This window comes from Tiliqua scincoides, chromosome 5 (assembly GCF_035046505.1).
Source record: "Tiliqua scincoides isolate rTilSci1 chromosome 5, rTilSci1.hap2, whole genome shotgun sequence".
NCBI classification, from domain to species: domain Eukaryota; kingdom Metazoa; phylum Chordata; class Lepidosauria; order Squamata; family Scincidae; genus Tiliqua; species Tiliqua scincoides.
Window position 1 is genome coordinate 92,293,133 of NC_089825.1, and position 12,429 is coordinate 92,305,561.

Genomic DNA, 12,429 nt, shown 5'->3' on the forward strand with positions numbered 1-12,429 from the left:
TCTTGCAGCCCAGACAGGGTGATCCAGGTGCAGGGTGACCAAATGCCATAACCACAAAAGAAGACAAGGCACCCCAAAATGTAGGACATCCAAGACAAATGCAGGACATGACAAAATAAAAGCTAAAAATACTAGCATATTGAATTCATGTGGTTAATTTAAAACTATATTGCAAGTTATTAAATTTAAAAACTGTATGACATGTAATTTATTTGTGGTTGGCAACCTTCAGCCTCGAAAGACTATGGTATAAGCCTGCAGCACCCAGTATTCCCAGGTGGTCTCCCATCCAAGTACTAACCAGGCCTGACCCTGCTTAGCTTCCCAGATCAGACAAGATCAGGCATGTGCAGGGTAATTTATTACATATAATTTATTTAGTTGGAGGCTATGAGCTGCCTGCAGGGGCCACTCACAAGGAAAGGAGGATGCTTAAGTTCTTTTCCAGGACACGAGGCTAAAAATGAGGGCATGCCCTGAAAAAAAGAAGATGCCTGGTCACCCAGCCTGCAAACAACTTTCCTGCCACACAGAAGGCCCACACAAATCCTTTCCAGTCAGGGTGATTCAGGCATCTAAACCTGAAAAAGAGCTTTGGGCACCTGGAAGGTAGTCAGACTTACTGGGCAGCAAGTGCCATGGACAGAAGCCTCTCAGTAGCATTTTAAGTGCTGTGTGCCTTAATGGGTGCAGGCAGCACATGCTCTAAACAGTGGGGTCAAATGGCCACAGGATGCAACAGACACAGGCTGGCGCACGGTGCTGAATGAAGCTTCAGAATCTGCAAGTCAAGGACTGTACATTTTAGCTTCACGCAGAACTGTCATTTTGTGCTCTCTCTCTCTCTCTCTCTCTCTCTCTCTCTCTCTCACACACACACACACACACACACACACACACACATCATGCATCTGATAACTTCCATGAAAGCTCATGGCACAGTAAGCCTCCAGTCCTTACTAAGGTCACAATTCTATCCACACTTTCCTGGGAGTAGGCCCCATTGACTATGATGGGGCATACTTTTGAGTAGACATGCATTGGATTGGTCTCTAAGAGTCCAAAGAGTCTTACTGATGAGTATACAGGATTCCACAGAACATCTGTTTCACTTTTTATCATGTTGACACCTTTATCAGCTTTAACAAGCCTTTGCCACAAGACTTGTTTTTATATCTGATGTAACAAACATTGGCTACCCTTCTTTGGAATTTGACACCTGTATCTGCCTCTGTAATGCAATTGTAAGCTCTGAACTGGCTGCCATGTGCATTTTATTCAAAAGTGACGACTATAAAGTGGTTTTTCAAATTGCACATCCTTACCGTATGTTACAGTTTTAATGCTCTCTCCTCTGTGTCCCACTTTGCCTCTAAAGTGTTTATCTTCTTCTCTATGCCCTGGTAAAACAAGTGCTGGGTTCAAGGTGGAATTCTGGCTTCAAATGGAGGATGGTGTTGGGCCCAATCCTTTCTAGCTTTCCAGCTATCATGCAGCTGTGGCAACAGGCCATGTGCTACATCCTGCAGTGGTAAGGCAGTCATGGAGGCATCCTCCAGGTGGGGGAATGTTCGTTAGCTTACCTTGGAGCTTCATTGAGGCTGCATCAGAGCTGGAATTTGGATAGGACCAGGGCCTAAGTATCATCTGAATTCTGTAAGGGCAGATACCATAACACTGTGGTTTTAAGTCTTTTGTGATATGCATGAAAATGGATGCAGGGATTGGGGTGACTTGAAATGTAAAATAATTTCCTGAATATGCACACCAACTTTCAATGCATAAAAGAGGAAAATGTGGGATATACATCTTTTAACTAAGGGCACAATCCTAACCAGGTCTACTCAGAAGTAAGTCCTATTTTGTTCAATGGGGTTTACTCTCAGGAAAGCATGGTTAGGATTGCAACCTAACAAACACACACATTCTGATAAAATAGATGCAGGGGCCAAGCTGCTCAGGCTTCAAATAGAGAAAGACATTGTAAATACAGTATATGTAGCAAGTTTGTACGTAGTTTCTGCATAGGAGGAAAATGCCAAATATTAATCTTTTAATGAACAAATAAATACATTCAGATATTTCAGTCTTCATAGAAGATTCTGCACAATATTTTGTAACACTCCTTTGGAAATGGATGCAGGGTTTCAGATGGAATTCAAACTTGAACTGTACAATTGTGTGCTGAACATAGACACCAAATTTCATTCCAGAATGTCAATGTTCAAATGAACAAATGGTCTGGTTAAACTAAGGGTGTCAGTAGCTGCAGAGCCTCTCCCTGACCTGGGAAGGACTGTAAAAGGTTTAGGTTCAGGCAGGAACTTTGCTTAGACAACAGCATTATCTGTTGTGTTAACTGGTTTCTTACTTTCTACATCGCAGCTGGGGCGCATGAGAGGGAGGTATAGGAGATAGATTGTACCCAGTCCCAGGGTCAAAAGGGGGGCCTGGGACCCAAAGGAGGAGAGCTGGAAATTTTCTGGGATCTCAGAAAATATTTTCATATACTGTCTGAAGATGAGCTTTCACATTTTGTGGAAGCCTACATAGTTTTATATATCATATGATATATGCCCCTGGGGGCTGGGGATAAGAATAGGCCCTCAGTTTGGCTGTACTTGTCGTAAGAGGCGACTAAACAGCCACCGGGTAGATGGGACTCGTCAGCCTGGGAAGGCAGCTCATCTGAGAGAAGGAAAACTCTGATCCCAAACCTCCACTGCCTTGTGGCTACATCCAGTTATGGAAAAGGCTTCAGGAGTCAACCTCGAGGCAAAATCCGGAGCCGGAGTCCCTGAGGCAGTTCATGGTTGAACACAGTCACGTTCTGGCAACTCCTGCGACGCTGCTGGAACCAACCGTATTGGCTTCTGCCTTTCTATTGGACCATTTCAGCGACATGGAGGGGGGGATTTGCTGCATGGGTAACGGTCTATCCTCCACATCTACTTTACCCAGGCTTCGCGCACTGGAGAGGACACTGTTCCAGAACCACCATTCAGAGCGCGATACCATAGTCTTCCGAGACTGAAGGATGCCAGCAACATGATATACATGATCCAATGTATGATCCAATGTTATATGCCTAATAAAAGTTTGTTGTGTTGTTGTGTTGTGTATGATCCAATGAAATTATGATTTTGTATGAAATTATGATCCAATGGAGAAGGAAAGGAGCCCAAAAGAAACTTTGTACCCCCCAAAAGGGGCCCTTAAGAAATTCAGTACTCCCTGATAAAATTCCTCTCAGAGACCCTACTCCCAGTACTGACAGAAGACTTTACTTCATTCAGCCACTTCTAGCACCACAGACATGTGAGGTTCAAAAAGAACAATAAGCAGTATGCCCTTGCTAGGCAATGGGTACATTGTGAATATCGAGCAATCACATGCTGGGTGAGGCTGTGATGAAGTGATGTGAAGTCTGGATACCTTAATAGGGAAAAAGATGACATTATCCTTGTCTTAACATGAAAAATTGGAAAGTGCGGAAGGCCTGGAAGGAAAGCATTTTTATGACATATTTTCTACCAACCTCATTTGTTGGGCAGGAGGTCTGGTCTAGAGGGTAGAGCCTCCATTTGCCTGAAGATAACATCCACAAGGTCGCCAGTTCAAGGCCACCGGCACCGTGTGACTTTGAAGCAGCTGACAAGCTCAGCCTAGTTATTCCATCTGCTCTGAGCATGGGAGGATGGAGGCCAGAATGTGAAGCCAGATCGGAATGAAACACCTGGACTGTTGTGGTTCTTGAAAGAGAGAACCTTCTTTCAATTGTAAAAATCCCTACGGGATTTAAATAGACTGCCTATGTAAACTGCCTTGAATAAAGTCTTGAATAAAGACCAAGAAAGGCGGTACATAAAATAACCCCCCCCCCCCCAAAAAAAAATTTAAGTGGGGGAGGGTAATGAAACAATGAAAGCTTGCTATTTTTGGTGACGAAAACATCAACCTAAATTTTTCCAGCATGGCTAATTCCACGAGAAATATTTCATAACAACACTTTGTTTTCATCTCTCTCCTTTCCCCATTCTTTTTTCACAGAAAAAGTTACTACTCTGCTCATCAAAGCCCATTTTACGGAACAAACCTTCTGTGGGTATTTTCTGTAATACCTTTTCACAGTTGGGAAAAGAATCTTTTGCCAATTCCCTCCACTGCTAACTTGAAGATAGATGGAGGTCTAAAACATTTCTCTGGTAAGCCCATGTTGCTTGGATGAAAGACTGAAAAAACATTCCTGGAATACAAAATAGAGTTTGTGTATATGAAGAAATACCACAGAGTTTGTGTATATGAAGTTTCCCACAGAAGTCACAGCCACAAGGTGTGGTAAGTGCAGATGGCTACCTGTGAGTGTCTATCATGGTGTCCACCAACAGCTATCCGTCATGATACAATGAAATGACACCTTTGTGTACATCTCCTACCCACATAGCACTGCTGTTTGATTTAAATCCCTTCTGCTTTGTTTTACAGCTGTTTGGCAGCAACTAGCATTTGAAGATTCAGGTCTGCTATCATCATATGTCTAGTTGTCTCTGTCCTACAGACTGGTACTGAATTAATTCTATTTATGTCTGCTCTTTCACCCATATTTACAATGCTTCCAACCCTACCAAAGTATACTCTTTGGCTCTCAATATATATTTCCGGTTTTGGACCTGCATCTCAGAGGTGTTACTAGCTCCCAGCTCCAAGCCTTATAGCCCACCTGCTCCTCAGTGTCCTGTCAGAAAACCCCAATCCTGCCTCCCACCACACACCACCTACACCAGTGCTTCTCATTCTTTTTTTGCCACAGCAACCCACTTTGTCGGTGGCAGCAACTGTGTTGCGCCTCAGAATGCGTTGTGGCTTTCGAGTCATCATCATGTTGGCAACCTTCAGTCTCGAAAGACTATGGTATCGCGCTCTGAACGGTGGTTCTGGAACAGCGTCTAGTATGGCTGAAAAGGCCGATTCGGGAGTGACAATCCCTTCCACACCGGGAGCAAGTGCAGTCTGTCCCTGGTCTGTCTCCTTGGCTATGGGCCTTCCTTCTTTGCCTCTTTGCCAAAGAAGGCTTGGCTCTTCCTCTTGGCTTTTGAGTAGAGCCCCAGAATGCCTTGCGGTTTTTGGGCAGTGCTGGTGTACAACCCAGTTCTTTGGCAGCACCACGCCCCAGAATGCCTGGTGTAACACCGGTGCGCAACCCACCAAAAAGCATGTTGCAAATAGGTCATGACCCACAGTTTGAAATCTGCTGACCTATTCCAGCACGCTCAGTACATCTTCTCTTCATGGTTGGAGTAACTTCCTTTATTGGGTAAATCCAAGCGCCCTACAGGACAGTTCCTGCTGGGGTGCGTGTGTCTGTGCGTGTGTGTGTGATGTCAATCCCACCCTCCTGTAGTTTGAAGTGGTGCAGTCCCACCAAGAACAGTTTCTGTGTTCTTGAGGCTTAATTGTTGTCGTGAAAAGCCTCACAACATTGTTGGTTTGGGAATGCATTTGCCTTTACCTGACACCGGAGTCCAATCTTTTCTCACCTTTTTGAAATTGGATTTTCCCCAGCATCCCTCATCTGGGCTGGGTCCTGGCACTGTGGCACAACTCACTTCATGACAACAAAGCCAGCTGCCTCTTTTCAGCACCTCACATCAAACGGTGGGCCCTGACAGCGTAAGTCCCAGACCTGTCTCTCCCTGGCTTTTGTTCCCATGAATAGGCAGCCTTGTCTGCCTCAAAGAGGGACAGAGACATAAGCAATTAACAAAGATGGCCTTCTCCAATTACCCAGGAAAATATCTAAGAGAGAAAGACATATTCCTTGCCTCCCCGTCATTTCTCCGAAAATGCACTCATTCCAGGTGGAAACAAAACCTGCTGGAATGAGCATTGAAAGCCTTCAGAGGGGTATACATGGCACTTTCTTTTGAAGTTGCTATATATGTACAAAACCCTGAGACGTTTCACACAATGGAGGTTGTGAAAAGAACTTTCAAACAGCCAAGGGCAAGGCAGGCAAGAGCCCTACTTCTATCCAGGTTGTCTCTTTGTTTACAGTGCATAGCTCATGGAGACGGAAAAGCCCCAGAGATCAACCCCACCCAAGGACAAAGTCATCCATCCAACAGTTCCCTTCATCCCAAGCAACTTACACCAGCAGTTCTCAAACTGTGGATCCAGGACCCATCAGTGGGTTGTGACCCAGTTTTTGGTGGTTTGCAAAAACAACCGGGTGGATTAGACTAGGTACATAAAGGGTTAAGCAAGCTGCAACTGGGGGGGGGGGAGAGCACTGCTGCCCAATCACCATTATAGCCACATCCCTTGGCATTTATAAATCAGGCAGCAGCCTCTAGGGTCTCTAAAAAGTTTGAGAACTACTGATTTACACAAAATGGTTGGCAACCTTCAGTCTCAAAAGACTATGGTATAAGCTTATAGCCCCTGGTATTCCCAGGCGGTCTCCCATCCAAATACTAACCAGGCCTGACCCTGCTTAGCTTCCAAGATCAGGCATCTGCAAGGTAACACAATGGTCCAGAAGATATAACATACTAGGGTCTATGTATGTCTTCAACTGGGGCTCCCCGCAGCCAGGGTTCATCACCACCATCTCCTGCACCATCAGTATTGTGACCACAGACTGAACTCTGTGATTTGAGGGAGTAACCTAGGCTGCAACACCCCTGAACTGAACTTGCATACTATGCCTGAAAGCTCTGTGTTTGTGATCACCAAAATCATCCCAATGTATTGAACCGTGTTTCAGGACCTTATATTTGCTACTCAGTTGTTTTCTTTGTTTGTGAATGTGAAATATTCTCTAATATTAAAAATTAATCTGCCTGTCTGAGTATTCAGTCAACTGACCTCACAGACCAATCTCTGCACAGCAGACTTTATACACACTTGCTTGCTTGGTACTCTGGAACTTTGACCTCATGTGTTTTGCATCATGCCCCTGTTTCTGGCCCACTTGGATTACCAATCAGTTCCCTGGGATCCCAGGCCCTGATCGATGAGAGTGCGACATTTGATAAGGCCTGACACCTGCAGAGACTTGTTTGAGACCCCCAGGGAGCAGTTTGGGTAATCACTGGTGCGGGTTCAAGTAGACCCAGTGAGGCAGTGAGAGCTTACCGCTGGGCAAGGGAATCAGTGTTCTGTTATCCTGAAGAGACCTCTGAACTGCCACCCCCTGCAGGATGCAGCATGCATTCCAGTGGCATGACTGCCATGGCGGAGGGGAGGGATGCCCTAAGGGTTCCCCTTTTAGGGCAGAAAGGAGATACATAAATCCTTGGATAACTACACACAACAGATTTGCCTTACATTGTGTCTACTGCACCACATCAGTTCTCAATATTACTGTATTTTATGCAGGATGCAGTTCAGCAGAATAGTTACAAGGTAGCCTTCCCCCAAACCCTGCATTTAAACTCACACATGCTTCCCTGCCTAGAAATAAAGGAATCCTGGTATAGAGGCTGGAATAGGTGTGGGGATATCCGGGTTCAAATACCCATTTAGCAAGGAAGCTATCTAGATTATCTTGGGCCAGTCATATCTCTCAGCATAACCTACCTCACAGGGCTGTTACAAGGATATAATGGGGGAGTAGATAACTTTGTGTACCACCCTGAGTTCCTTGGAGGAAGGGCAGGATATCAGTGTATAACTCAGTTCATGAGTACAGACTCGCTTTGCCTGCGTTCTGACCAACAAAACCTCTATTGGTTCTTGGAAGATTGAGGAGACTTGGCTCCAGATGCTTGTGCTCTAACTGTTAGTCTGTACACCCCTGTCAGAGAACTCAGGAGTACTGACTTCAAGATCTACACTGCTGCATTCCACTTGTAATTCTCCCCTTTGCTCTAAAGAAGGAACATAAAACCCATCATTTGGACAAAGTATGGGGTCAAATCATATGTCTTTAAAGGGCTTGTTGGGGGAGGGGATGGTGGATGAATGAGCCAATCAAGTGCACTGCTGAGGTGGGAGGGATAGGAAATTGTGGGGGTTAGTACCACATTTGGTAAATATTAGTGCCCTAATCCGCTAGCGTACAGCCATGCAAGCTATTCTTTTATTGTTCATTTTGCCCTTTTAAAAAGCATTTTCCAAATTAATAAAAGGGATGCGGGGGAATGAATGTGCTTGACGGGAGATGTTTGCAAGTGCTTTGAAGTCTTTCCTCTGCCCTCTTAGCTGGATGGATGGATGGACAGATGAGGAAAGGGGGAGGGAACAGAGGGGGCGATTAAATTAAAAATAACTGATGGCCTGGTTGTAACATCTGCTGAATAAGAGAGAGCGAAACCTGATCAGTGCAGAGTGCTCTTGAAGTTGACAGGATCTGGAAAAGAAAAAAAGCCTAAAACCCAACAGGGTCATTTCCCAAGAAATGTCAAGAAAACAGGACCAAATATATATATTTATATATATATAGAGAGAGAGAGGGTGTGATGATGGACAGATCTGGGAAATGGATCGGTGTGAGTTGGAAAAGGAAATTGCATATAAACAATACTACTGTACTTGGCAATTGCACATAAACAATAATACTACTTAGCATTTGTACTGAATAGCACTTGTGAGAGTTCAAAATACTTTCCATTAATTAACTTGCTGTAATGCTTACAACCTACCAGCCTATAAATCAGTATTGTAAATCCCCCTGTTACAGTTGAGGGTGAGAAGCAGAGGCTTGCCTTAGGCAATGTAATGAATTCATGACATGGAGGAGATTCAAACCAGGGAAGTCTTGATTCATAAAAGTCACTCCATTTCTGAGGGCACTTGCAGGCGGGCTCTTTCTAGTATGAACAAGTTGTTCTTCTACTGCTTGCGGTCAAATGTTCCTTCCACACAGCAGTAATGATAGCGTGGCTTTAGGACACAGTAGGCTGATCCCCCCCCCCCGTCACCTTTCCTGTTCTCTTGTGGTTGACTGAATCTGGGCATGGACCTCTCCAAGTAGTAGACAGAACAGCAGCACTAACCATTTTCCACACTTGTTGCTATTATGCTTTTTTCATTATCAGTGGATTTCCCCTGTTGATTGATGTGACAACTGAACCTTGGGAGAAAGTACAGGGTAGAAGACCATGGACAGATGACTACATTGTGTGAACAACCCATAAATAGTATGTGTTGAGTACACAGAACATGTGATGAGCATGTTTAGCCACTATACCAGCTCTCTACACTGGGTGATTATAGGGAGAGGAGGAAGAGGACTATATGGTAGGGATGAGCGGCTTGACTTGGAAGACTTGGACTCAAGTCTCCAAACACTGACTCGTTTGGACTTGAGTTGCATGTTTTTTGGAACCAGAAGTGACTTGGGACTTGGGAGCTTTTCTTGGGAACAAGTGGTTGCTGGGGTTCATAAGGAACTGATCAAGGCTTTCTGCATTGCTCACTCACTTGAAGAACAGCAGAGCTATTCTTTCCAGATGGGATGGGGACATTAGGAGAGTCTTAAATGAGAACTGCAATACACACATACACCCCACCAGCAGCTCTGTTTTTTCTGTGGAGATGCACCTGACTTGTTTATCGAAAAGACCTGGACTCAAGTCAAACAGAGTCCCAAGAAGGCTCTGGCTGGGTCCCAAAGGCTGCCCATTAAGACTCGTGCACAAGTCGAGTCAAAGGGGGCTGCGACTTGGAACTTGAGTCTCGCCATGGTGGATTGGCACATCCCTGCTATATTGGGCAAAGAAAGACAGATAGATTGATGGATCTGTGGGGGGGACGACACCGACACCCACCATCTGTTACCTTCTATGGGAAAAGAAGTCTGTTTCCTCAAAAGAAGGGAAGCCTGTTAAAATCACAGTATTATCCAGGTGCCCTAAGATGTTAACCCTTCTATTAATTCTTCCTCTCATGTAGGAGAGGAAGCATGAATAGTAGGAGAAGTATCTTGAAAAAAATGAGTCTTGCATATCTGGGTCCAGAATCCAAACTCATCCCCTATGTCCATATGGAAGCAGACGTGTCAGAATGACTTTATTCAGATGGCTGACTTTATTCCAAGTGCAGAATATTAACCCATCCCAATGCATTTCAGCAGCCACTGGAAACAGTCAACACAGTAATATCTCCTATAATGCTGAGGATATGTTCCTGTGAAACAGTGCCATAGAATGTAATTAGAACAGAGGGCCCATGGGGGGGGGGGTCAAGGAGGTAATTTGTACCTGGGCCCAGGGTCAAAAAGGGGCCCAACAACCAAAGAAGAGTGGTCAGAAATTTCCTGGGATCTTATAATTTTCTATCTCACCTGGACTCACTGCCCGTGTGGGATGCTGGGTATGCAGCTGCCGCCACCACCGAAAGCCATATGTGCTGGGCCAAGGAATGTATACGTGATACTCCTTAATACAATGTCAAATCTCGGATGAAACTGACCTGCTACAATAGCTCTTTGGCATGTAGATCCGCTTGCCATGAAGGAGTGTATAGGAGCTCAGGAACACAACTGTGGGGCCACAGCTGCTGCAGAAGTACATTTTGCTACACACAGGACACTTTCCATTCTAGTGTGGGCCTAAATACAATGATGCTAATTTTCAGTGATGATTTTCTATATTTAAATGATTTTAGAGAGGAGTACGTTTGGTTTTCTATATTACTGTACCTAGCTGCCGATGCTGCACGGGCAGGTAGACCTGGGCTGTGCAGTGGGTTCCAAAGACTTTTCCAACTGTTGCCACCCTACATGGTAGTGGTAGAAGATGAGGGGAAGAGCTTCTCCCAGAACAGTGTCAAGTTGTGAGTCATCTTTTGGGAGCTACAGGCTTCTTGCTGAAGAAGGCATCTAAGGTAGATTGCCCTGATCACTGTTTCCAGTTCCAAAGCATTTTCCAGTAGCAAGCAACTGGGTCCATACTAGCCAGAATATGCTCCTCTTATAGGCACAGTCTGAATATGCAACTTCCATTGGTTGAAAGTGCATCCATTCCTCAGTCCCTTTCTGCAATGAACCTTTGAATGATTTTTTTGGCTGTTAATCTTTGTTTTGTTTTCTCATATAATACTGTAAAAAGTGCTATAACAACACTGTTATATGAACCAGCGTTGTAGGAGACATTACTTATCTGCTTGGTCATTTGTACCCAGTGCCTAAAAATCACTGTGGGAGGGAGCCCCTCACCCTTGCTTGAATACATTCCAAAAGCCCTTCTGAAGGATCTCATGCATCCTAATGGCTATTTGTGTCATTCATTTTATTTATTTTTTTCAAAAAAAAAATATACCCCATACTTTCCCTTTCCATTTGGAAGGCACTCATGGTGGCTAACAATAGAAAAATTAAAAACAGCAATTAAATCACAGAAGCCAGTCTGATGTCTTTGTCTGCTTCTGCCTTTCTCTGGTTCCTCTCCTGCCCCCTCACAGGACGGCTGGAACAGCACATCCAACTGAAACAGAACAAGCCTCTCATGCCTACATTTGCCTCCTCTTTCTTTGCTTCTTCTCCCTCACAGGGTATGCTGGTTATTTTAGTAAACTTGAGCGCTGGATGAGGAAGATACCTGCACAAATGGCGTCCCATTAGTGCTACAACCAGTTCATGCGTTTACTTTTTGTCCCCATCTCAGAGCTCAGGGCCTCGTTCTCCTTCTCCTTCTTAAACACAGCAGCATCAAAATGCACATGTCTTACAGAGTAAACATGAATAGACAGATCCTTGTCCCTCAGCAGAATTAATATAAATCCCATTAGACACAGCATCCTGGTACTGTGTCTTGCTTCACCGTAACACTATTACCACACACGCACAATCTTTTAATATGTTTGTCATCTTTCTTTCGCTCTCATTGTTTGAAACTCCAGATTTTGTGTTGTTCTTTGATGTGTCTCAGCACTGAGCTTCTTAACTGTGCTCAGTTCACTAATGCACAAACCACAGAGAACTGACTTCACGGTATCTCTGAATTCCTGAGCATCCTTAATAACTCTTAAGTCCATGTGAACAGTCCCAAAGCAGGCTGACCCCATGCCCCTGTCTGCAGAGAGAAGCATGATTTCCTCAGTAGAAAAACAAACAAAGTGGAGAGAACAAGTGTTGGGATAATTTTACTTCGCATAGGTATATAGCACTTCCGAGCTTTGAAAGCTCTCTGCATGTATTGTCTTGCAATCCTTACCGCAATTCCATGAGGTAAGTATTATTACAGCCATATCACAGCTAGTGGGAGGGAGCTGAAGCTGAGTATCTTGCTTAAGGTCATCTAGTTCATGAGTTCATGGCAGAGGTGAGATTTGAACCAGGGAGACCCTGGCTCAGTCACTAGCAATGAAACCATTTTTACCCAGCATTGCATACACACAACAGGGATCAAAAGTGTACACGCAGGGTGACCTGTTGTCCTCTTTTTCCAGGACATCTTTTTTAGCTTCATGTCCTGGAAAAGAATT